Below are 27,915 nucleotides of genomic sequence, written 5' to 3'. Positions count from 1 at the left end.
AATCCAGCGTGTCTCCCTGGAAGTCACTTTCCCTTTTCTAGAAAAAGTTTATTAGCTTATAGTTCTTATTACACTGCTTTTGTAGAGGATTCAATGAGTTAGTATATGTTTTTACTATATGTAAAGCCCTTAGAACAATGCCTAGCATATAGTTGATATTTGGTAAAGGTCAACTGCTATTGCTGTATTTTAAAAATTATTATTATTTTGCAACACAGGAAATTCCTTCAAGGAAGGGCACATCTATCTGTTTATGAGCATATTGGCAGTGGTTATCTAATTTGCCTTGTTTGTAGGGTAGTGTTTTGTTTGTTTTGTTTTGTTTTGTTTTGTTTTTGAGACAGGGTCTCCCTCTGTCACCGAGGCTACAGTACAGTGGCATGATCATAGCTGACTCCAGCCTCAAACTCCTGGGCTCAAACTATCTGCCCATCTCAGCCTCCTGAGTAGCTGGGACTACAGGTGTGTGCTACCACACCTGGATAATTTTATTTATTTATTTTTTATAAAGACATGTCTTGCTGTTGCCCAGGCTAGTCTTGAACTCCTGGCCTCAAGCAATCATCCCAAAGTGCTGGGATTACAGGTGTGAGCCACCGTGTGTAGTGTTTTTTGATGTGGTCCAAAGGCTGACTGGTTCAGAACAACGTGAATGCTCAGAAAATAGCAGATTTCTGGGGTCCACCACAACACACTTGCCAAACCATGATCTGTGAAAGTGGGAGTCAGGAATCTGCTAAAAAAAAAAAAAAAAAAAAAAAAATCCTAGCTGGTTCATATACATGCTAAAGTTTGAGGATTGTTTTTGTAGCCAATAAATTGTGAGCCCTTGGAGACACAAAAGCTTTCAAGACATCATGCATGGATTAGTTACTTAATAAGCAGTTTGTTGAATTAAAAGCCTTGGAGAGCACTGAGTCTGTTGCTCTCACGTTGCCAACAGGAAATACAAGCCTAGCGAGTAGAATCTCCAAGATCTTATTGTTTGCTAGTGGCAGAGTCAGGGCTAAAATTCAGGCTGCCTGGCGACCAGTTCTGTTCTTTTCACACTCCAAACAAACTCCCCATGCTCATGTAATGACCTAGAAGCTCTTCTAGTATGCCTTCCATAAAGCAATGGAGAGTACTGTCCTACTACAAAACAGATGAAGAAGATGGTCCAAAACCTAGGATAGGAGTGCAGTGGTTATGTGTTAAGTTTCATGCTGTAAGTCTTCATAGTCTAGTGTAGTGATGAGAGCCCTGGATTGAAGACCTTGGTTTAAAACTCATTAACAACTTAGGCAGGCAAACCCAGAGTACTAGACAAAAAGATCCCAAATCCCCTTCTAATTCCAGCATCTCCAGTTTTGATCTGAACATGACAAAATGCCATGTCTGTTTGAGGCAGTCGCATTTTCACTGGTGAACACTATGAACTACCAAGGAAACTCTCTCCCATATCCTCTATGTGCTCCCAGCAGAGCCCTGGCTCTGTGTGTCTAATGGGGTAAGGGCTTTGCCACCATAATGCGTTTAAAAATAACTTTAGTCAGAATTTTTTCCTTGGATGTTTTAAAGCAGGAAGAAAAATGGCTGTGTTTATTTACCTCTGCCTGAGGTTGGAGTCCGCCCAGCTTGCTGCTTTCCTAGGTGGTCAGCATGCCCAAGCTTGAGGGTGGGATGATACCTTCTGTGCGGTGGCAGAACTCAATAGGTTCCTCCAAGCTTTACTGTTTCTTCGTCTTTGAATGTGATAAAATGAATTGTCAACCTGCTTTCACTCGTTAGTTCCTAGAAGTGATAGCTTTTTGTTGCATAGCCTGAGCCTCTTCTTGTGGAGGATGCTACATTTTGACTGGCTAAAGAAATATGGAGAAAGGTGAGGACAAAAAATAAATTAGCAATAAAAACCAACACTAATTTGTGTTTAAAATTTTTTGGGGAGGGAAAACAAAGCATTTAAGAAAATCATGTTGCTTAATACAAAAAAGCAACAATGAATTTCAATGATATGTAAATAAGTAACTATTTCAAATCACCAAATTACCCTTTTTAAATAAGGAAATATGTTTTTATTTCAGTTCTTTGGTACTTCAGAGTCAAAGCTAGAGCTCCTACTGTTCAAAATTTTTAGTGATTTATTTAAAGGTCAAGATATAGACATTATTCTAACCACTGAAACAAATTTTTATTCCTTTCTGAATGTTGTAATCCAATTACATAGCAGTACATTTTATTAAATATATTCAGTTCAGTTCTGAAGAAAAACTGGTTTTATTATTTATAGCAATTATGTTTTCAAATGTCCTTCTTCAGAAATAAACCTGGCAGTTGCCATTGAGTTTACCTTTTTAACAAATAATTCAGAATTTAAGTACTAAATTTCATAAGGAACATAAAACTGAAAAATGTGAAAATTTATGGTTTTGCTTCTGATGAAACATTTAGAATGATCATCAGTTAGGTTTCCGTTCAGCTGTACCCAGTGAAAAGCCCAAAGAAGCAGTGGCTTCAGTAAGTCAGTTTATTTTTTTCTCATAGGAGTCCAGGTGGGTATCTCTGTTCTGCCTTACCTGCCTTCAGTTGCCTGTAGTTGCAAGAAGTATGGGCCACCTGCAGGGCCACACTTGCCTTTCAGAAAGGAAGAAGGGGCAGGGCAGAAGACAAAAGGATCAGACCAGCTTTCAGTGAGTCCTGCCAGAAACCCAAGTGACTTCCAAGTGCGTTTCATTGGCCACTCTAGTTGTGAGTAAGGTGAGATTGAAAACACACTGCCCAGCCTTCTTGCATCACACCCCACCCCCAATGCCAGAATCAGGGTTCTGTTAAGAGGAAAGAAAGAATATTGGGCAAGATGCTAACCCTGTCAGCCAACTTCTGAAGAGTGAGCATACACCTTTTCTGAAAGGGATTTCACCTTTCTGAAACTGATTTCAGATTTGAAAGATGAAACTGAATTTTCACTTTTCTTAACTGATTCTAATTAATTTAAGATTTTTCTGTGATCCCTTTTGCTTGTTTTCTCCTCTGGGCCAAGAATCTTTTCTTCCTGCTAGTAGGTGTACCTGTCTTGATTTTTCTGCTACATAGCTATCAGTTTCAGAGCAATTAAATATGCACATAGATATTGGTCTGTGGGATTGGGACTAGACCACAAGGGCATGAACCACCCCCATTATCTTTTGTGAAGACACCTGACATTTGTGAGTAATTGATTTGCTCTTTTCATGGCCTTCACAGCACTACCTGACCTCAGATCAAAGGCAGTTGTGTTCAATAAATGCTGAATAAAAGATCAGACCGTCAGTGGGCAAATCGTGGAGACAAGATAACCAGCTGTTTGATTATCTTGGAAGCAGGGTGAGAGAACACCATTCATGCATCGTGATGAGTTTTCTGAACAGCACACTGACTTCCACTCAGTGTGGCCCCTGAAGTTCCATAAGGTGCTGAGAACTGAATGTGGTGATTTCAACAACCTCCTCCTTCCCATCTTCACCCACTGTGTGTGAACTCTTTCCAGGTAGTCTGCTAGGCTCAGTGTTTTCCATCTCTGGATGAAGTTGTTGACAATGTGTGTTTGGTTATCCAGTCTGCTTTCAAATATGGTTCTGGTTTTCCCTGGTAAAAATGAGGCTCAGACAGCACCATTTGTATTCCCTTGATATCATTTTTATTCTTCATGTCAAGACCTCCACTGGTGGCCAAAAATGGCCCTGTTAGAAAAGTTGATTTCTGGTTTTCTTCTGTTTACTCATTTTCCCTTCACTTTCTTTCAGGAATTTTGTCAAATTCCATCCTACAATTTCATTGAATCATTGCTTTTTACAAGTTGACTGTGTCCCCAACAGCAGATTTGCATTCTCTTTTCTCAGCAGTTCACCTATTTGCAATCTTGTTTCTCAGACACAGAAAGAATTGAAGTAAACACATCACCTAGAGAGACTTGCTGAGGGGGAACTGGTGCAGATGCACATCCTGGCAGCCTGTTGGCATTCAGCCAGCAGCTCCTGTGTGAGGCCCTGTAACTGCTACTCACAGGCTCTCAGAAGCTAAAGGAAGCATTCACTTGTATTAGTCTCTGGGATTTTCTCACACAGGTGGTCCCTGAGTTAAGAACATAGAATGGCACTCTCTCAAGGAGAGGAAGGAGCCAAAGAAGAAAGAGGACCAAAGCAGAAAAGAGCAGACAGCTAAGAGTAGATTCTGCTGCAGATACTGGGCTGTTGGGCTAGATGCCCATGGGCTAGTGGGTACAGGGTCTGCTGCCCGTGGCCCCAGGACAGAAGTCAAAACTGTGGTTAGGTTTGTAAGCCTTTAATGATCTGGTTTCTGCCTACTTCTTTACTATTCAACCTCCTGCTCCCTCTTCACCCTGCTCATTTCTAGCCACCCTTTTCCCTTCCCCTGCATACAACCTTCATGCCAGTGGTAGCCATATTGATTAATCTGATGAACCTTCATATTCCTCCATCATCCTTTAATCACATTTCCTATTTCCTCACCCAGCTGAATGTAATGAATCCTTCCATCCTCAGCTCTCGTGTTCTTTCCCACAGAGGCCTGCATGAGGCCTCCTCTGCACTCCCATTATGTCCTCATGCATCCCTATCATGGCCCTTGCCATATTGTCCTGCATTTATGTTTGTCTACTCTCCCACTAGATGGTAGGACTTTGAGGTTAGTAACCATCTATTATTCAGCTTTGTGAATATGGTATCTAGCATGGTGTCTGGCATATGCTCAGTACTAGTAAGTAAATTTGTGGATAGAACCAAAAGAAACTGACTATGTTGTCAAATTTTATAGCTGAAGTTTTCATCTCTTGGGTTGAGATATATCTCCTGCTTGTCAAGCCTCTCCCTGCGTGATTGCTTGTTTTTGTTTGTTTGTTTGTTTGTTTTGTTTTGTTTTCCGAGACAGAGTCTCGCTCTGTCACCCAGGCTGGAGTGCAGTGGCGCAATCTCGGCTCACTGCAAGCTCTGCCTCCTGGGTTCAAGCAGTTCTCGGCCTCTGCCTCCCAAGTAGCTAGGATTACAGGTGCCCGCCACCACACCCGGCTACTTTTTTTGTATTTTTAGTAGAGATGGGGTTTCACCATCTTGGCCAGGTTGGTTTTGAACTCCTGACCTTGTGATCCACCTGCCTCGGGCTCCCAAAGTGCTGGGATTACAGGCGTGAGCTACCTTGGCTGGCCAGTTACTTGGTTTTAATGTCTATTTAGGGTTGGGCTGAGGTAGAGCAGAGTGGGGGAAGTTGCTGTGGAGTCAGGGAGGAAGATGATTGATTTTGGAAAAGGTTTGCATCCAGGTCAACAGGTCTCTGACACATACCAGCATAAAAATAGACCCATAGTTCTTATCAGTCTGCAGTCAGCCTGTTTACTGAAAGGTCAAGAGGCTTCCAGCGTCAAACCAGCTGAGCAATAATAAAAAGGTACAGATGACAGATTGAGGATAAAGGGAAAATGAACACATCTTAATCACACATCGTATACTTCATGGGTTTCTCACCCATAGAACCACTGTTTGGCAGAATGCTTTCAATATGAATGTTGAATTTGTATAGTCACAATTCTTATATTTTGCCCTCTCTCATATAGCAATCATACTTCTACTGAGGTTACCTGTTCCCACAGAAAGGTAAGAGTTTTAGAACTGAAACCATCCTTCTCCTTTGCTTCTAAACATCAGATTCTGTCACAATACCTTATACTGGGAATCATTCCAATAAAATCACCCTGTTTACCTCAGCTGGGTGCTCTGCTATAGGTACCAATTGGATGGACAGGCAAGTTCCTCTCCAAAGTTAATATGTAGGGTTTACATTGCTCTCTCAGCTTTATGAAAGTACGAATATATCAGATTTCTCAAAAAGAGTGACATTTGGGGATTACAGAGCAGGAGGTCAGTGATGACACACCTCTTCAAGATACTGTGCAGATAGGCACCAGGACTCTTCTTTTTGAGGATATGGACTGGGACTCAGTTTGTTATGCTCTATAAAGTGCTGTCCAGTACAGCAGCCACTAGCTGTATGTGGCTATCAAGCAGTTGTAATTAAAACCAATCCCAATTAAATTGTGCTATTAAGTCTACAAAACACACAAGATTTTTAAAATTCAGTATGAAAAAAATGTAAAATAACAATAATCTTATATTTATTACACGTTGGGTGAAATGAAATACATGATTAATGTCACGTGTTTCTTTGTAGTTTTCCATGTGGCTATTAGAAAATGAATGTTACCGACATTTTGTTTCTATTGGACAGCGATGGTCTAGAATCACAGAGTTTCAACATCATGATACAGTACATGTGAAGTATACATACGAATTCAACAAACATATCTTGATAGCTTTCATTTAGAGGTAATGGCCATCCCCATAGGCAGAATAGCAGAAAGTTCTCAGTTTTCACCTCTCAGGTTAGCCCAACAGAGCTATAACTGAAAAAAAAAAAAAAAGTAATGTAGATTTACTTGAAAAAATGTTATGTAACCACATCTAATTGAACCTTTTGCTAAAATCTTTCATTTACTTCTGTTGTTTCAGAGGAACCCATTGCCCTTTAGCTTGCCCGACAGATCTAGGGTCGGAGTCAAGACTTCCCAAACTAGAATAGAAGTCAGGAAGGTATTCAAACACCAAGATCTGCAATTATGTACTCCATATATCCCTATGGTCTGTTGATGCAGTATCTCTGTTGCCTTGGCCACAGCCACCGGAGCACTAGGAGGGGATTTAAATGTTAGTTGGTAACTGTAGCAAAACATCTTGATATTTAGCTTGATCTAAATCAACAATACTTTATCAGACAAAGGCAAATAAATGCAATATAAATTAATTTCTTTTCATTGAATTCTGAGATGTAATTAGACTTCATTTTCTGCTTTTCAATCCCTTGTACTTATGTAATTATTATTATTTTTTTTTCAGTTTTAGGTTTATGGCACTTTCTGGTTGCCTGGAGTTGGCTGCTTAAATGATCTTCCTTCCCCCTGGACATCAACCCTCTGCCTTTGTTGTACTGCCACAATGGTTTAATAGAGCAAGTTGAATACATGTTAAGTGCCTTAAACCAGCAAAGTGAGTTTTCTGTTAGGAATATCTAGCCAGTGGGCAGGGATTCATGTTTAAGATCCTCTTGAAAGCTTAGGGGAGTAGATCATTATGGAGGACCCCTGGCCTGCTTCCAGGAGGGTGAGGGCCAACTTGCCTCCATTAAAAACAAATAAACAATATTTAAAAATGTAAATGTCATTCTTTATAATGCAGTCTAGCACTGGTATAATGGACTAACTTTGTTTTGTGGGCCTTTTTTTTTTTTCTGGTTTTTCTTTTCTTACTAAAATGTGAAAGAATGGCTTCCTCTGGGCCTTAGAATCTGGAAAGGGATTTGGTGTAGATACTGATTTTATAAGCCTTAGAAATTATTATAGGAGCAGTGTCTACCATACAGCAAACAAGGGCCTTAGAGTGGAGTATTACTTTTTTTAGGCAGGGATAAAGTATAAAGCATGGTTAAGTATTATAATGATAAAATTGTCAGAGATGGGAGAAATGGAATCTCATGAAAAACAAAATCTTTGCCTGACTGAATTAGCTATTATAGAGATAGTAGGAGATAAACCATCCTAAGCCTAGGTGGGCAGAGGACAGCATCTGATGAAGCAGCTCTTCTGAAGCTTATCTGCTTACACATTTTCGTTCATACTGCTCTTGCATGAGAAAAAAAGTGGTGGGACTGCCGGGGCCCAGCATATTCTGTGTTTTTCAGTTCACACAGCCAAATACTAGGATCTGATTTTCCTCTGCCTAAAGTTTTATGTGATTTCTGTTGTCTTGTACAATGTGTGCATCAAGATAAACAAGATGAATGGTTTTCTTCCCGATATAAAGCCAGGCAAATTTCTTGTATGTGATTTTGCACCTAATCAACACGTTGCTGCATTTGCAAAGTGGCAAAGGCTAAGTGATTTTTGATTGGCAGTTTTGAAACACCTTCCACCCATAAAACCCAGAATACTGGGAGCAAAATAATTAACAAAATCTCTGAAAACCTGAATGTACACAGGTAATTTTTTTTTTAAATCTCAGCCAAATGGCTGCATCCCTGCATGCACATGGACAATTAAGCTTAATGTCAGAAACAGTGCTGTTTAAAGATAACACAACCAAGAAAATATTTGCTTACATTTCTTTATTCATGTTGCTGTATATACATGTTTAAAACATATATCAGCTATGGTCAGAAGTGATAATATAAATTACTGTATTTTATGTTTCTAAGATGTGTGTGTGTGTGTGTGTGTGTATATATATATATGTATTTTACATTTTAATGAAATTGGGATGCATCTTAGAATCTGCGACATCTTTAAATGGCTAGCCAGGTGGCAGTCATCACATAATTGTGATTGCCTGTGCAGATTGGGCATAACTGCTCATATTGTCATCACTTCAGTTAAGACAGGTTGAGTGTAATTGCCCTGTAAACTGCCTTCAAAAAGATTATGCTGTTCGGTATATATAAAGGCATAGTAACAGAGCAACGTCATATATAAGTCTAATTCTAAAAGAACTCTTAGTAAATATAAAAGTGTGTGTTTAAAAAGTGTGTCATGGCTTAATTGGTAGTCTCTTTATTTTTTTAAATTATATTTTAAGTTCTGGGGTACGTGTGCAGAATGTGCAGGTTTGTTACATAGGTATACATGTGCCATGGTGGTTTGCTGTACCCATCAACTTGTCACCTACATTAGGTATTTCTCCTAATGCTATGCCTCCCTCCATCCTCACCCCCTGACAGGCCCTGGTGTGTGATGTTCCCCTCACTGTGTCCATGTGTTCTCATTGTTCAACTCCCACTTATGAGTGAGAACATGTGGTGTTTGATTGTCTGTTCTTGTGTTAGTTTGCTGAGAATGAAGGTTTCCAGCTTCATCCATGTCCCTGCAAAGGACATGAACTCATTCTTTTTTATGGCTGCGTAGTATTCCATGGTGTATATGTGCCACATTTTCTTTTTCCAGTCTATCATGGATGGACATTTGGGTTGGTTCCAAGTCTTTGCTATTGTGAATAGTGCTGAAATAAACATATGCGTGCATGTGTCTTTATCATAGAATGATTTCTAATCCTTTGGGTATATACTCAGTAATGGGATTGCTCTCACGCCAGTTAGAATGGTAATAATTAAAAAGCCAGGAAACAACAGATGTTGGAGAGGATGTGGAGAAATAGGCACACTTTTACACTGTTGGTGGGAGTGTAAATTAGTTCAACCATTGTGGAAGACAGTGTGGCGATTCCTCATAGGTCTCTTTACTTATTTAGTGTTATATAAATAATAGTGCCTGTTACATAAATAATAGTACCTTTTGACAATCAGTGATGACTTGGATATGATTAAATCTAATCTATAAAATTCTATACAAATCTAATCTGTAAGAATAGATTTATTTGCGAAGTGAAGATATTTCTTTCTTCACATTCTTCCTATGTGTATATTTTCTATTTCTCCTCCTTTCTTCAAAGTAGTGACCTCTTCTATCTGAAGGTGGCATCACTCAGCATCCAAAGAGCATGCCAACCTGGTTTTGGTGCATCCAATGACAATAGGGTTTTTTGTTTTGTTTTGTTTTGTTTCTGGCCTGTGATCCATATGTGAGGAGGAGGGGGAGCAGGAAACAGCAGTGTTGAAAAGCAAACAAGTGTTCAAGTAGAGTCTGGGACTAATGGAGCAAAGCAAGCCAGTAGACTCCCAAAAAATGGCTGTAAAGTTTAACTCTGATCTAACACAGGGCTTTAGTCAGTGGAACCACAGACACAAAAACCTGTTACTGACACAAAAAATAAGCTAAGTTCAAAGACATCTGGTTCTAGCCAACCTAAAGTTATACGGTTAAGTCAAGGAAGAGTCACATGTGCTTTGTGATTCTACACACATTCTCATATTTCTCTCGTTTGTTTTGGATTCTTGGGCTAGATCTCTCCTGTGAAAGGAGATATGAAAGAGAGTTGCCAAATTGTCTCTGTCTGGTCTATGCATGGATGTTAAGTTGTTAGTATGTGTTCATCAGGAAAAGATTATTTCCAAGAGCAATGCTACATCTGAGAAGAAAGACTTTCTAGGTGGAGTCATGTTGGCTTATCTTGGATTTCAATAAAAGAAGTCAAAGAAAAAACAGTCTAGTATAATTGTATTTTAGTGTCATATAATCTGAAATAACAAGTGTGTTCGAAAGTAGACATTTTGTACTCTTTGCAGACACATTTCCTCAGCATGTTTTTAGAAAATACTGTTATATTGTATGCAAAGCCCATATAACCCCATCTTATTAATATCAGTCATCCTTTTGAAACTTCACCACACATATCTCCACGACATGGAGATGTTTTTCTTCCTGTTGAAATTTAGATTATTCTTACTTGTTTTGACTTAGTTTGGCTCTTACTTTTTGCTGAGCCTTTTCACATGAATCGTGTATATGGATTTATTTGGTCGGGGGAGGGATGTTGCTTTTTATCTCTTTTTCTTTTGTTTGTTTTGACACTTCTCTTAACTTCATTCTGAACTTTATTTTCTAGCTTTTCTTTCATTGCCTCAAATTTGTTTCTTTCTATAATTTGGAGATTGCTGTATTATAAATGTTGTCTAGCAAAACCTATTTGCACATAAGAGGCCCTGCAGGATTAACTGTGGTTTATTGTTATGAGAAGCTGAGTGTATCTAATGATCCTACATTTGCCCTTGCTGCTTTTTCATATTTACTAAAGGATTTTAATTCACTGCTATATTGCAATACCAATTTTTATAAAATACAGTTCTAGATGGTGCACGTTTCTCTGTGGGAAGAGCAGTCTCTTTTAGAGGTTTTCTGTACCTTCTTTTCGTATTCCCTTCTTCCACCATCCCATTGCTCCAGGAGACCTAAGGAACTCTGTGAGATGCATTAATGTTATAAATGTAAAGTAAATCAAATATCTTTTGAGATTTTTTTTAAAAGAATATTAATATCACTTAAGGTTCTTAAAAAGTGTCTTTTGGTGTTCTTTATCAGAGGTCAGTTTGCCTCTGACCTCCTAAGAACAAAATTCTTAGGAATTTTGTTTTAGAGAGTGACTTTATTGATTTTATAAACAAGTTGTTATACTTCTTATTTTTCCTCCTATGCCCCTTGGCTTTTATTAGTTGTATTATTTTTACTTTGTCAGGGACTCTAATATTTACATTCTATTCTGCAAACATGCTTCCTTCCTACAATTGTTTAGTCTTAGTTCTGTATGTTAATGGATTTGATGCTTATCCCAGATCCTTTAACTGTGGCCTCTCCATGTTTAGCCTTTATTTTTATTCAGCTCTTGATAGGCTGGATGTCATCATGGAACGTCTGTTGTCCTTTTCAAGAGGTGATGAGAGTGCTACATTTTGTCCTTACGTTCTTTCATGTTTGAGAATGTCTGTTGTGTTTATACTTTGAACAAGAATGTTGTGTGCAATATTCTTAGATTGTACTTTCTTTCTCCCATAACTTTCTAGTTGTTTTACTGGCTTCTGTCACTGAATGTTTCCAGGAAGAAGCTTTGAGCCAGTCTGATTTATTTTCCCCTTCTGTAAATGACTCACTTTTATTCAGTCTTAATGTTAGAAAATTATTTCTTGATATTTTAGGTTCAAAAACCTAACAAGGTCATGTCTTTATATTAATCTGTATACTCTATAAAATCTACAAGTTCAATTTGTTTTTATTTCAGGAAGTTTTCTTCTATCATGTATCTTAATATTTTATGCTCCACTCATTGGATTCTTTTCTTTAGGTAACAGTTATCTTTTGTGGGATCATCTTTGAATTCCATTGCTATCTTCTTCTCTTTCATTGCTTCAATTTTGGTCTTTTCCGCCCCTACATTCACTATTATTTTTGTCTTTTTCTCATTGCTTTGTCTAGGAATTGGATAGTTACTAATTCTCAGGTCCCTAAATTGCTCTGTAACCTTGGAAAATCACTTGATCTCCCCAAGAATACAAGAGTTTTTACATAGAAGTAGGTTTTCTTTTAACTGGACTTTGTATATTTTAGGTTTTTTTTTTTAAATAATTACGTTAAAAAAGCATGCCCAATTTTGATAAAATGTAGACTACAATTGAAAACTGCTAAATCTATAAAACATTTTTATAGGAGCATGTGTTCTGTAATATTCAACAAAATTTGGTATTCAAGTAGAGACAACACAATGTGATGAAGCTTGATGATCTTTGTTCTTAAATTCACAAGGTAATCTCAATTCCCAAGGGTGAAAGTGTGTCGACTGCAAAAAAAAAAAGTTAAATAAAAATAAATTTTTAAAAATTACAATAACAACAATAATAGTAATAAAAAATACTAAAACTTTTTGGTGGATTAGCCCCTCAGTACATGCAGAAACTGTGTCTGTACTGACCATTTTTTCTGTCTCATTGCTGTCTCCTACCCCTTTTGACCTCTGGATACTGTTTCAGTTCCTAAATCTTCTACTCCTTTCTATGTATATGTGCTATTTAGGAAGTTTCTAGCTATGTGACTTTATTTTATTTTATTTTACTTTTTTGAGACAGAATCTCACTCTGTCACTCAGGCTGGAGTGCAGTGGCATGATCTTGGCTCACTGCAACATCCACCTCCCCTTGCTCAGGCGATCCTCCCACCTCAGCCTCCCGAGTAGTTGGGACTACAGGCAGGCACCACTGCACCCAGCTAATTTTTTGTATTTTTTGTAGCGACAGGGTGTCACCATATTGGCCAGGCTGGTCTCGAACTCCTGAGATCAAGCAATCCGTCGGCCTTGGCCTTCCACAGTGCTGGGATTACAGGCGTGAGCCTCCATGCCCAGCCCAGTGATGTGACTTTAAATGTTATCTGTATGCCCAAGATTTCCAAATTGATATCTTATATTTAGCCTGGACCCCTTTCTACTGCTTTAAATCTTTACATTCAGCTGCCCAGTCACCATTTCCATTCATATGTCTACTAGGCTTCCCAAACTTAACATGGTCAAAACAGAGAGTCTATTGATTTCCTCTTTGTTCACCAAGTCCCTTTTTTCCCTAGTTATTTTACCTCAAATGGCAATAGTTGAGTTGCATAGCCAGAAATCTTGGAGTCTTTCTTGATTTGTTCATTTCTTTTATCCTCCCACATCTAATCAGCCAGCAAGAGTTGTTGGTTCTACCTTCAAAATGCATTTCTGATTCACCCCTTTCTATCCATTTAACTGCTACTGCACGATTCCAAGCCACCATCTTCTTTCTCCTGAACCACCTAGAATAGCCACCTAGCTGATTTTCCCATGCCTATTCTCATCTCTCACTCACTGTAATTCATTATATAGACAGTAAGCCAAAAAATATTTTTATTTTATTTATTTATTTTTTTAGAGACAGGATCTCACTCTATCATCCAGGCTGCAGTGCAGTGGCACAATCATAGCTCACTGCGCCTTAAACTGCTGGGCTCAAGCCATCTTTTCATTTCAGCTCCCTGAATAGCCCAACATAGGCATGTACCACCATGTCCGGCTAAGCCAAAGAAACTTTAAAGACAAAATCAGTTAGATCTTACTTTCCCATTTATAACTATCAAATGGCTATATGAATAAATCTAAATTTTTTTTTTTTGTGAGACAGAGTCTCACCCTGTTGACCAGGTAGAGTGCAATGGCATGATCTCGGCTCACTGCAACCCCCACCTCCCAGGTTCAAACGATTCTCCTGCCTCAGCCTCCTGAGTAGCTGGGACTACAGGCACCTGCTACCATGCCCAGCTAATTTTTGTATTTTTAGTAGAGATGGAGTTTCACCGTGTTAGCCAGGTTGGTCTCAAACTCCTGACCTCGTGATGTGCCCGCTTTGGCCTCCCAAAGTGCTGGGATTACAGGCGTGAGCCACCGTGCCCAGCCCAAATCTAAATCTTATTAATCGAAATCTTGAATAAATCCAAATGTGGGTGTTGTGGCTTCCAAGATCCTAAACAATCTAGTGCTGCTTTTTTTTTGAAGGGCTCTTCTGTCTTCTCTCTTACGCTTTATCCCCTTATAGGCTGCTCCAGCCACATTGGACCTCTACATATCCTCAGAAATACCAAGCTTTCCTTTTAGGACTTTTGCATTTGTTTGTCCTTCTTATTTTCTGTTAGTCTCCTGCCTGCCCCCTTCCCGATTCTTTGTATAGCTGACCACTAACTGGCAGGCCTCCACCCAGTACCACCTCCTGGATCACACTTGCCTAGACCACTGAATCTAAGTAGCCGCTCCTTCTCCCTTGCCCACAGTCACATTATCCAGCCGTGGGTAATGTGCATTGGATCTTGGATCTCATTACACTTATCACCATTTGGAATTACCCTTCTCATTTTTACCCTCTCCTCACTATAATATAAACTCCAGAAGAGAGTACACTTCACTTGTTCAACACTGCTCCACTACCTGAAACATAGTAGGTGCTCCGTAAATATGAGGGAATTAGTTGAATGAATGAATGAGTCTTTAAAACGTGTTTTTGCTTCCCCCAAAAGAAAGAAACCCAACTCTACCAAGGAAAGTTGTGGAAGCTCAGAGAAATGAGGAAGAAAACGAGTAACAACTCTCAACATTTAACTTTTTTTTTACACATCCAGATAATTGCTTTTAATTACTTTTTTTATTATTATTAAAGTTCTGGGGTACATGTGCACAATCTGCAGGTTTGTTACATATGTATACATGTGCCATGTTGGTGTGCTGCACCCATTAACTGGTCATTGACATTAGGTATATCTTCTAATGCTATCCCTCCCCTCTCCCCCCACCACATGACAGGCCCCCATGTGTGATGTTCCCCTTCCTGTGTCCAAGTGTTCTCATTGTTCAGTTCCCACCTATGAGTGAGAATATGTGGTGTTTGGTTTTTTGCCCTTGCAATAGTTTGCTGAGAATGATGGTTACCATCATTCTCAGCAAACTAATTACTTTTATTAAAATAGCAGTGTAATAACCATTTTAAGATTTTCTTATAAAAGAACCAAAGTCTCTCCTATTACCCAGACACAGACTTTTTAGCCCTTGTTCACATTCTTTGATAGAGTTGTAATTTTAGTAAACCTGCCCCTCTTTAGATCCCAGTAGAACACCTCCATAGGCCTTTGCTTCACTGTTATCAGTTCATTGTGATGGCAGCGACCCTGGGTGTCATCATCAGAATAATAAAGTGATTTATTTAGTTCACAGAGAATCAAGTACGGAGCATTTCTTCCCCTAACAGGTCGCCATAAAAGAATTTCTTTCCAAGGACATCATATACAGGTAAAAATGTTGTTCATAAAATCTATGTTATAATTAGCACAGTGCCACAATCACAAAAATGTGTGGTGAAGACTTCATCGTAAAAGATTTATTTCTCCAAGGAAATGTGGCTTTTCTTCAAAAACTAAAAGTTCAATGGACAAATGAAAAACATATGAAAATACTCTCCCCATTTCTAAGAAAGTGCAGATATGGAAAGTGCAGGCTATTATCCCCACGTGATTGTCCTGGGTCTGCTCTGCAGAATGGTGGGATGAGCCATCTGAGCAATATGTTACCACTTAAAGTAGATTTCACCTCCAAAAGTGGATTCGTTGTAAGCTAACAGAAGCATAGCAAGTCTTGACGAAATTTAATGAAATAAAATATTTCTGTAGCTATGGCCTGGGGAATATTTGTCAGTTAAAGTGCCTGTAAACGTTTCAGCCTTCTATCTAGAGGACACAGTCATATTCTTTTTTGTGTATAACAAAGTGCTGCTTTGTGATGGGGAGGCTACATATTTTCTAGATTCTTTAGAAGCCAGTTTGGTGTGGTACTGCTACCCCTTCTGCCAGGATACACTTTCCTAAGAACTGGGATCAGAGGGGAAGAAGGGAAAAGAAGTCAGTGGAACATGTTCTCTTGACAGTAGTGATTCCAGTTCATTGAACGATGCCCAGGGCGAAGTAGAGGTCACTTGACCATCTTTCGTAGAACATTATTTCACTACTTAGACCATTTAAAGCTGGTGCAGCCTATAAAATTTTGTTACCGATATAAAAATATCTAATTTGAAGAAATTCCGCTTGTGCTATGTATTCGTTTAGTGCTCAAAGTCTAAATAGGAAACCAGACAAATGTTTATTAGCTTCCTTGGAAGTTCAACAATAAAACTTCCTGAAACTAACAACGTGGGCATGAATGCCCTTTAGAACTGCAGACTATTACTTTAAATCTCTTCAGTCTCCAGTAAAAGACAAAATAATTTGCTGTATCAGAAAGGGAATGGTTTGGACTATATATTGCCATAAGGATATGGAGACATTTAGAAATGTGGCCTTTTGCTTAGGTGTTTCATATCTTAAGGCACGTTATGGGGGAAACAGCTTCAGCTCTCTGTAGGCATGTGGAAAGTTGTAATGGAAAATGCAAGGGTAAGTGTCCAGAGAACTGGAAGACTGAAAGGCTTCTGAGAACTCCTTGATTTTAGAACAGGTTTATCTGAAATGCCTATGACTTTTCAAAGAGAATAATTTTCCAGAAAGCTACAGATTTTATTCAGATATCCAGTTTGTGCTTGGGATTGGTTGAAGAATAAATTTGTGAAAAGTAGATTTTTTTAGAGGCCTTTTTTCACTTTCTATTTCTGAGCATAGCTATGAGGCTTGAAAACCTGAAGGGTGTGTTACCCTTAGTTCTTCTGCTGAACTTCTACCTGATATCTTTGGTCATCTGTTGGCCTTGTGGAATGTCACACTATTTTTTTTTTAATCTAGTGCCTGTGTTGGGTTTTAATGGAAATTTCCAACACAAGGAAACTACTTGGATTGATTATCCAAAGGGCTTTTATTTTTTGGTCAATTTAAAGAACTCTAAAAAATATTTTCTTTTCAATATTCATGCTCTAGAACACTAGCAATATTTATATTCTGAGGGTGCATGGTCTCGAGTACTTTGGAATGAATAAATCAAAATAAACAATGATCAGATAGAACAGCTGCAAGGCTGACTTGGAGGCTTTGAGCTGGTGATTGCATGTTTTTGCTTTAATCACTAAGATACTAAATGATTTCGGCTCTGTGTTTCTTGCTTCTATATTTAGGTTTATCAGTATCGGAAGCAGTTGCTAAAGAGCTAGAAAGTGGTGTCAAAAGCTGGGTAGGTTATCCAATTCTAATTTGTTTTCACAGCATGAGGTTGTTAATAGACTAATAAGCTAGTAGGAAAAGAAATAATGGATTTATGAACTAGAGACACTATTAAAATTCTAAATGAGCAGCTTAGCATATGGCTGTGATCAGAATAAAAAGAAAACTTGGAGAAAAAAAAAAAAAAAAAAAAAAAAAAGCAAAACAAACCAAGGATGCTTGGTTTGTTTAGAAACATTGACAGGGAGTAAAGTTAATAAGAGGTGAACTGGAATCTTTCTATATCCCAGTATATTCTCTCCCACTTTTCAGCTTTTTTCCATGGTAGTGCTGGGGGAGCTGAACTCCCTTCCTCAGTATAAGTGTACACAGTTTTCAATTTCCAGTTGTTAATGATGTACATTTGTATAGATTAGGCCTGGTTTCCTAAGGAAAGTGAGAAGAGGAAGTTTGTAGGGTGCTGACAGATCAATCTAACGAGGGATTTATTATTCTAAATTCTGAAGGACCGTTTTGCAGTAGGTAGAGCATTTCAGGGCACCTCTGTGTTTCAACTTTCTATTTTCTCCTCATCCCTTCCTCCACTCAGTTGTCTCTGTGTGCAGAGGTATAACAACATTGGATAGTAATTCAAAGGCTGTCTGTGTGATAAACTAAGATTAATGAGAATTAAATCCCTGACTGATTATATGCTCTCCAGAACTAGAGAAAAAAACAAGACTTTTTATTAAAGTTGCAAATATAAAGGTTTAAGAAATTTTCACTTTAAAGGTTAACATAACCCACTGAAGGGAGGGGGAAAACTGTCCTAAAGAAAAATAAGCCCTAAACATATATGGTTGACATTTCTGCTAATGTCACTTGAAGGAAGGCTACTGTAATCCATCCCTTGGACAAAGGACATAGAGAGACTATGTGTCTGTTGCAGCACGAAAGCAGGGAAAAAGACAACATCAGAAGTGATTTAGAAAATAAATAAACTGTTCTTTGAAGATGTCTTTAGAGGAAAGGTTATTGCAAAGTATGATAGTTACAAACACTTTCTCAGCACATCTAGATTTGAGTGATATTACTCCTAGGGTTTTTGAAGGATTTTGAGCATAAATGTATTCTGCCTTTGGCAATTATAGATAACATGCAAAAATATTGTTGCTTGTTCCACTTCACTCTATTTTAGAAAGGCGGCAACACAGTTCAGAGGCCAGGAGGAAACAAAGTCGGCCACTGAGAACCAAAGATTAACATTTCAGGGAATGTGGATTGCTCACCCAGGAGGGTGGGTGCAGAAGGACCCTCTGGAGAGTGAGCCAGGGAACAAGGCCAGTATAGAAGTGTAGAATACCACAGAGAAGCTCCCATCTGTCACAACACATCAGTCCTGCATTCATAAACAGTCTTCTTTAATAATGAGTAACAGTGCCTAATTCTGCATGCAATACCTGAATATTATCCTCTACACGAGAAGAACACTAGAAATTCATCCATTATGGTTCCTTTATACCTCTATTTCTCTGCCATAGTATTCTACATACAAAGTTTTACTTGTTTGCATCCACTAAAATGTTTTAATTTCACCCCATTGTTTTAAATTAGGGGGCCAACTTTGGCTAGAAGTAATTATTAACTTTATTTTTTTTTAAATAGCAGCAGGAGCTGACACTTAGCATTCACCTACTCTTCTCGAGATATAATTCTAAGTGTTGCATTATATTAACTCATTTGATCCCCCAACACCTCTATGCCACAGTATTATTGCTTTTCTTTTACAGATGAGCAACCAGGCCAAGTAAGGTTAGGTAATGTGCCCATGTTCACACACGTAGTTAGGTGTAGAGCTGGGATATGAACTGCACAGCCTGATTCAGAGGCTGCTCTTAACCATAATGCTATACTCGCCAATCTACAAATGACTAGCCTCTGCGTTGGAAATATTTTTTAAAATTGTAATTCATGAGTTATGTATTTACAAATTTACTCTCCAGCTATGGATACAAATCTTAGCAAGCACAAAACGATGATAGTAGTGTACTAGTGGAGTTCCTCAGCCTACATTTTTTTTTCTCAGTCATCACAGGGCGTAAAATATGTGAAATTTTGACTCTTTAACTTGTTTAACATATAAATTGTTCGTCCAAAATAAAGGACTCTAAGACCAATCCCGTGCCATTTCTACATGGTAGAGAGAGATCCACAGGACTAGTCCAAGCAACGTGGCGAGCCCAAAGACATCAGGAGAAGCAGTTATAGAAAGTGTGTTTACTCTCCGCTATTAGTCCCACACTTCTTGTCCCAATTTTTACCACCCACTTGCAATTCCCCTAGCGTTCTGCTCCCTTTAGCAAGACTTTTTTTTCCCTTTTCTTCACCAGGGCTTTGCTAGTCTACTTGGAAGTCAAATAATGCTTGTTTGTTTATACAGGGAAGAAAGGCAGTAAGAAAGAAACAAGCTTAAAGTCCCCTTGCCAAAAATTAAATAAAACTAGGCAGCCAGCAGAGCTGAGTTATTTGGGAACATGTCAGAATCCTCACTGCATAAATATTTCCATATTAACAGTACTGTCCTATCTTTGTTTTACATCCAATGCACTCAGGAACACCTTCCCTTCCCAGTTTTCTAGGTGCTATAATACATTCCAGGGACTTCTGGCAGGGGCAAGGTGAAATACTTCTTTGTGTTGTAACTTCCAAGCAAATCAGAAAGTTGGTCTTTAGTCAAATTCTTCTCCCTTTCCCATTTTTATGTAGAGGGGAGTTAGAAATTATAAAATTTATTTTGGGGAGATATTTGCAGATTATAAAATACTTTAAAAACCCATTATATAAACTTATTCCAAAGTCAACTAGTTAAGCAATTACTGTTTTGGTTGGCCTTTATAGGACCTTGTTAATCCTTAAAAGTGGAATTGATGGTTTCTGAGAAGCTACTCAAAAATCCTATGGAGTTGAGAAGTTTCAGAGTGGAGAAATGCTGAGGCCACTCTTCTTGGTACCTCCTTGGGGACAGGACAGCTGTTGGACTGAACGGGACAGAGGCTTCCCTCCCTCCCCGTGCTGCAATTGCAGTGCCACATTTTTTGAACCAACTACTTGAATATCTGTAACATTATCTCACAGGGTGTTTTCTGGCATTGTTATTTTAGTTGTTTTGTCTCTATAATTACTTGTGCCTTAAATGAAATTGATCCGGCTTACCTTCACTTGTAATGATAGGAAATGTTCTGATCCTAGCAACTTTGTGTTCATCTGTTTGCAACATGCTTCATGTGAAGTTAAAACTTGGGTGAGGGCTATCTTCATCTATGTGCATCTTGTAATGAGCAGTAGAAGGACTGTCAAGAGATGAATGTCTAAACTACATTTTGTGAATAAGTAAATGAAAATGAATTGAGGTAATTTACCATTTAATGAAGTTCTATTGTAAATACACCTGTAAGGTGAAGTCTCACCCATATATCTTTATATGTCACAGATTTTGAAAGTGAGGTGCATTTGTGACTGAGTAGTTTATCAAATTGAATACAACACCGTGAACGTGGAACTAAACTGAAACCTGCTAGCCATGTGGGTAGAAGAGTATCTTGATACAACAGTATATTATTTTTCTTCCTATATATAGTAGCTGATTTTCAGCTATGACATTTCTAGAGAAATTTGAAGACAAAGGAGTTCAGCAGGTATTGCTTCCTTTGGATAATTTCCTGAACTTATCTTTGCAGAATAATTGTCCTTTCCTGTAAGTGAGTACCTCTAGCTTGTTACTTGTTGTAATCTGACATGTGAGACTCAGCCATGACCCTGTGTGGGTCCCCCACTGATTGTGAGTTCCCCCAGGAACTGTGGCTTAGTCATCTGGGCATCCCCTAGCACCAGCACAATGGTGAATGTAACAGGAGGTACCTACATGCTTGCCTTATTGAATTCTTAGACAGGAAAGAGATGGCTAGTAAGAATGGAAAAACACCAAATGGGCACCAAACGATTCTTATTCTTAATGAATAAGAACTAAAGCTGGATCATGACCCTTGCTACGCTTCTTTTATTTTCCTTACTACTCCCTTTGCATTTGAGATTTTATGTATTTCTAAGCGAACTCAAAGGTCTGTGTAGTGATTTGCAATTTCTGTGAAGAACAATTGCATTGCTGGGTTAGAAGTGAGTCTTTTAGGTAATGGAGAGTGTGACCATCAACCTCTCATTATCTTCATCTTCAATTCAGTTTTGGTCTTTTTTTATCCTAGAATAAGAACTTTTCTGGGCCATTTTCACAAAAATACAAACTGCTAATGCAGCAAAGTGAAAAGACAAAATAAGTTAGTGGCCCACCCTTGTATGGAAATGTAAAATATTTGACAGGTGGCATTACAGGGCAGTGGGGCATAGATGCCCCGCACAGATGACATCCAGGATGATGTTCAGTAACTGGAATCATGATATTCAATTACTCTTAATGAGAAGAAAGTGGACCTTTAGCTCACACCATGTACAAAAATAAATTTTATGGGCTAAAGAGCTAAATGTAAAAAAGATAAACTTTAAAGCTTTTTGCAAAAAAAAAAAAAAATATGTAGGAATTGGTTCTTATTTTTCTCAGGGTAAAGAAGGGTTTCTTGAACAACTACAAAAGGGACAAATCATAAAGGAAAAGGTTGTTAATTTGCATTAAAAGGAAAATCTTCTTGACACTAAAACACCATAAGCAAAGTGAAAAGACTGCCATGTGCAAGAAGATATTTACAACCTTGTGTAACTGAAAAGGGAATAGAATATAAAACTTACTACAGAATAATAAAGACAACCCTGAAGAAAATAGGCAAAAGCTAGGGGCAGGTAGCTCAAAGAAGAGGAAATGCCAATGACCAGTAAACATGAAAGACACTTGGCCTCACTAGTAATCAGGAAAATGTCAGTTAAAATGAGATGCCATTTCACTCTCATCAGAGTGGAAAAAGTTTCTGAAGTTTCGTAGTGTAAGCAATGGTGAAGATGTAGAGCAATGGGAGCTCTAATACATTGTAAATTGATATAACCACTTTGGAGAACCATTTGTCAAAACCTTCCAAAATGTGAGGTGTGCTTATCGGGCTTGGCTAGTACTTATACCACAAAGAAACTGACATGTTCATAAGGAAACATGAAAAAGAATGTTGTTTGTAATATTGAAAATTTGAATGTAACTGTGAATAGGAAAATGAATAAAAACATTGTGGCATTTTAAATAAAATGGAATACCATACAGCAGTAAAAATAACTAAAGCTACATTAATCAACATGAATAAACCCCACAAACTTAATGAACAAAACAGCTAGTTGCAGGAGGATATATTTCCTATGCTGCCATTTACATAAAGTTTACAACAAAAATTGATATGTTGTGTAGGATTGGTTTTATATATATCTAAATAAGAGTAATGACATGTATGGGCATGGTTAACATCAGATTTAAATTTTTGATCATCTTTTATGGAGGCAGGGGTAATGTCACAAATAGATGCGTGGAGACATCAGTAGTGCTTGCTGTGGGTTATTTCTTATATTGGGTTATGGATACTTGAGTATTTATTATTCTCTATATCTTTTTCAATGTTGGAAATATTTCATATTACACATTAAAATGTAAGCAAAAGGAAGGAATCCTTAACTGAGAGAGAAAAATTATATTGAAGATTAGAATAGTGAATCCAAAATGGCTCAAATCTGAAGCATAAATAAGTTCATCACTGAACTGGACATGGCTGTTCTTTCATTTAAGTTCATTAATGACTAGAACCTACTTTGTTGCTATAATATCTAAAGTACATATTGGGGATGGTGATGGCATGGAATTGTTATAAGGTTTCCCTCATCTATGTCTGCATAAGGTGGAATGCGCAGGCAGGCAAATGAAAATAATATCAAGGTCATGGTCACCAAGTAGAAGGATACATTTACCTGGTGTCAAGGCTGCTGTTGGAAAGGACAGCATCCCTGTGTACTTATAGGACCTGGGAGGTTGTAGAGGTGTCTTCTTAGAAGAATTTTGAAAGCAAGCAGAATTTCAGTCACTAAGATTTAGTAAGGGGAAAAGAGGTTATCTTTATAGAGGTGATAGCCTGGCTGTGGCAAGAGGAAGCTATACCCTTGGCTCTGCATTTTTAAAAAGGGAAAAATAATGGTAATGATAATTCTGCTAGGTGAGAGCAGCTACAGTGTTAAGAACACATTTGATCAGGAATTAAAACGTGGTATGATGTCTCTACCTGGTTCCCCCACTCACTCTGGCTTTGGAGAGGTCACCTAATCCCTCTAAACATCAGTTTTCTCATCTATACAGTTGGGGAGTTGGTTTGGATATCTGTAAGCCCCCCTTCAAGCCTGAAATTCTTTGCTAATTTTTCATCAATGGCTTACTGGAATGAGGGAGAAGGCAGAAAGAGATAAATAAGGGTCAGAAGACTTAATAGAAGAGTTGGAGGGTGACTCATTCTAGGGAAGTGGCTGCTGACAGAGTAAGTCAGAAGGTACAAAGACTTTGGTAAATGACTGGAAGATGACAGGAGTCTCGGCAAGGCCTGGAATATGATGTATGGTATCCTGAAAAAAAGGGGAGGGGGATGAAGATTGAGGAATATGGGAGTCCACTGGGTGTCTTACCAAGAGCAGTGGTGAAAGGGGCAGCAGTAAGGAGCACAGGCACCCAACAATAGAAAGGTGGGATGTGCAGGCCAACTTTGAGACAAAAAAATAGCTGAAATGTGAAAGTAAGGGTTGTGGCTTTTGAGCCATGTTCTTATTTAAAAACACAGTAGTAGTCAATAACACAGGTTAAAATAGGCAGAGGGGGGCAATTTCCTTTTTATGAGAAATGACTGTAATTTGCCGCCTGACTTTCCCAATGCTGGGACTCTGTGCTTGTGCCTCTGTGGTGTGGATATTTGTTCTGGAATAACAGCAACAAGCCTTTTAGCTGGCATTAGAAGGAATAACTGAGCTCCTGTTATCTTAATGCCAGTTGATTCTAAGCCTTGAATTGGATGAGCCTTCTACCCTCTTATAGTAAAGTTGTATTTAAACAAAAGGAATGCTAAATGAGACATCTCTTGATATCCAGAAAAAGGATATTATATAGGTTGAATTAAGCCAATGCTTTTTGGTATGTGTGTTTGCAGATATTGGAAAGTTTTAGTAAAATTTCACTTCTTAAAAGGTAAATATAATTTCTTCATGGAGATTACACTGTGCTCTAAGCACCTTATTAAAGTGTTAGAGTCATCAAATAGATGACTGGTTGAAGCTGGGATTATATAGCTTATACCAGGTTTGTGTTGATTAATGGAATGATAACAGCAGTAATTATTAGCTTTCATTGAAATTTGTATGTACTACATTGTATGAATTACTTTACAAATATTTCCTTGAATCCTCACACATCCCTGTGAGGTAAGTGATACTATTCCCATTTTACAGAGAAGAGAAATGAGACTTTAACAGATTATACAACTTGCCTGCTAAGTGGCAGTTAGTAAAAGGCCGAGCCTGTTTGAAACTAGGTCTCTGATCCCAAAGCTAGATTTATTAAGTATTAAACCCTTGTCTCTGGGGCCTTGTGTCTGCTGTGCAGTCAGCAATGCATCCAACACACCAGATTTCTAGATCTTGGGTTGCATTATCTCAGTGGTCATAGCATGTGCTACTATCCTGATAACTGAGCTGGTTTTCCTGTTTCCCAGAAACAAGTGAAACAGAACATAGTTTGTGGGTAAAGACGGTCTCCAGTTGTGCACAGGAGTTGCTTGGCAAACCCTTCATACTATTCTTAGAACAGTTGACATGGAAGATAAGAGACTGTGAGGTGGTTTGGGGGCTTGAAGGATGTAACATTGAGGAGATGTTGGAAATGGGGGCAGCTGAGGGAGACGGGATCCTTCTTAGGGTCCTCTGGGAGCAGTATGGCTCTACTGGGGTGGAGGCCTTGCTGGCTAACAGAAATTTTCCAATTGAATAAAGTATGCTGGGTTCTATTCAAAAACAAATAAAAGGGGAATCGCTAGAAATGTGCGCTTACTCAGCCTTGAGTTTCCTTCTCATCAAACTAAAGGAGGGCTAAACTATTGCCAGCAAGGAAGTATAACACACTCCCTGAGGAATCACCTCAGCTCTCTGAAAATGAGAAAGAGAAATATTCTGTTGATCAAACGTTAAAAATAGTTGAGTAAATATTTTATGAGTAAATAATTTAAACTGTCAGAAAAGAACCATTAAAACATGAAGTGTAAATGACAGTCTTGTTATTTTAGAAAATGGCCACATCTAACACATCTTTATTTTTAAAATCTAGTATACAAACACAATAACATTTATACATCTTCCTCCACATGTGTTTTGAGTATTGAGTTCCTGATTCTTGCTTTGCTTTGTTTGATTTCTGAGTACCAGAAGCAAGTACACTGGTGAGTTTCAAGATGTTTGTAGTGCTTTTTGATACGTAGATGCTATTGATATTCTGGTCTCTTAAGTTGAGAAGATGGAAAGCTAAATGTAAGAATCACAATGACATTTGAAATTTTTGGATATCAAAACCTCTGGAAAGCTAAATTTTTCTCAAGTTTTCTCTCCTCTTACTTTACATTCTTCGCAAGGGCACAAATGAAGCTCCTGTCATTTTCAGTTTGACCTAACTTGTCTCTGTGTAGCTGTTTCTCTCTTTATTACAAGCATTCTTTCAAAGCATAGGCACTTTGGTATTGTAAGCAAGTGAAGATTTATAAGAAATTAGCCTCCCTGTCATGCACCCACATCATCCTTAAGTACATACACACAACTCACCTTCTCCCACTATTGTTTTCATTAACAAATACTCATTTATTTAATTAACCAAGTCACTATATTGCACAAAGAAATTAAGGGTATGAGGCAGAGTCACACATGTGAGGTGCATTCACAGATTTATTAAAATTATTGTAGCTAGGGCAAAATAACTCCCTTAGGAGCAGAATTTAATCTGACGTACTAAGTGACTTGAGGGCAATTTGATTTAAAAAAAAAAAAAAGTGCTTATTGAATCTTTTGAAGAGAAATAGTTCTTCTCTAAAGGGATGTAATGAACCCTAAAGGTAACTTAAAATTTGTTTTTTTTTTATTTTTCGCATTTATTTATCAGTTATTAAAACATCCAAAGTTGTTTTTCTGAAGAATTAGGAAATAAAATGGTATACACATTTCTGTAAGTGTGTTTGTTACAGGATAATTTTCCCTTTCTTAGAAACCTTTCTTCCATCTCTTTAGTCTGGAAGACTAAAGTACCATATTACCCATGCCAGAATAAGACTTGGTAATAAGGTTATTTTAAGCATCTTAGGCAGAAATTGCCCTGAAAGTACTTGATTTCTGAGTGTGCTAAACTCGACGTAGTACCTGTTGCATAAGTGTAAAAAAACAAAGGCAGACAACTTAGGCAGCTCCGACACATCTCACCTTGACGGCTGTGTTCCTGGGGAAGGAGGAAGTTAGGCAAGGATGTGTGACTGCACTATTTTTCCAGAGTCTCCATTATGATAACAGTAGAGTTTCCATCTTGAGCACACTCTTAAATTCAAAGCACCTGCTTTCGTTTCTTCTGCCTTCCCAGTATGGAAGCTTGAGCCAACAGCCTTGAAGTTGTGAAGCATTCATTATTTCACAGTACAGTAAGTAGGGAAAAGTTTTTCTCTTTTGCACTCTTGGTTTAGAACAAAATTGAAACCTTATATTTAGACCAAATATTCGACAGTTAATATTCAAACGTTAAGATGCTGTAATTCTGCTTTTCTCACATTTCATGTCAACAATCAGTTGTGTTCTAGGGTGAGAATGTACCAGCCACTGGTTAAACTGCTGTAATAAGGGAGAAGAGAGTACCAGAAATATGTTAATTAAGTCTCTATGTTTAATAAAGCATTTGCATTGAGTAGATAAATCTTCACTCCTAACTCATTTGTCAGACTGCCAATTCTACAGTATTTTATTAAATGAAACTTTTTCCCTTTCTTTCATTTCACCAACTAAACAAAATTTAGTTGTTTAGACATCCATGCCTGCTGTTTGTGTGTGTGTGTGTGTGGGTGTGTGTGGTGGGGGTGTGGTTTTTAAGAAATAATCACCCCTTTTTAAAGTTAAACGTTTTTATGAGCTCCTTTAACAATGATTTTAGGTTTGTATTGACAAAATTTAAATAAAACCATCACAGGTCATTCCTGTGTCCCCGTACCCTCATCTACTTGTTTCTTTTAAGACTAGTTTTATTGAAATATAATTCATAACCCTGAAGTTTACCCATTTAGATGTACAATTGGTTTTTAGTTTATTCACACATCTGTGCAGTACATCACTACTATCCTATTTACCACTAACTTTTTTCATCACCACCTCTCACCACATACACAAAAATCCATACCTATTATTAGATACAACCTCCCCCAGCCCCTGGCAGCCATTAATCTACTTTCTATCTCTATGGATTTACCTATCCTGGACATCTTACATCACTGGAATCATACAGCCTTTTGTGATTGGCTTCTTTCAACGTTTTACCTGTTGTGTAAGTATAAAAAAACAAAGGCAGCTTGGACACATCTCACCTTGAGGGCTGTGTTCCTGGGGAAGGAGGAAGTCAGGCAAGGATATGTGACTGACATAATGTCTTAAAAAGTCATCCATGTTGTAATATGGTTAGCAAATATTTTCTCCCGTTATGTACATTGTCTTCTCACTTTATTAATGGTGTCCTTTTCAGCACAAAGTTTTAAATT

The 27,915-nt window shown here is 38.1% G+C and overlaps 1 protein-coding gene and 1 long non-coding RNA gene across 9 annotated transcripts in view; both read left to right on the top strand.

Annotated features, from left to right (window-relative positions):
• The window catches only part of STXBP6 (syntaxin binding protein 6), a 244,777-nt gene that overhangs the window by 100,810 nt on the left and 116,052 nt on the right, over positions 1–27,915 (top strand). The gene's annotated exons all lie outside the window — the stretch shown is intronic.
• Positions 3,453–7,122, top strand: LOC134738134 (uncharacterized). Its single transcript, XR_010123684.1, has 3 exons — positions 3,453–3,505; positions 5,585–5,624; positions 6,921–7,122. It is a non-coding gene; the product is annotated as an uncharacterized LOC134738134 (long non-coding RNA).

Source organism: Pongo pygmaeus, chromosome 15 (genome assembly GCF_028885625.2).
Source record: "Pongo pygmaeus isolate AG05252 chromosome 15, NHGRI_mPonPyg2-v2.0_pri, whole genome shotgun sequence".
In the NCBI taxonomy this organism is placed as follows: Eukaryota; Metazoa; Chordata; class Mammalia; order Primates; family Hominidae; genus Pongo; species Pongo pygmaeus.
This window is presented reverse-complemented; position numbering and strand designations above follow the sequence as displayed.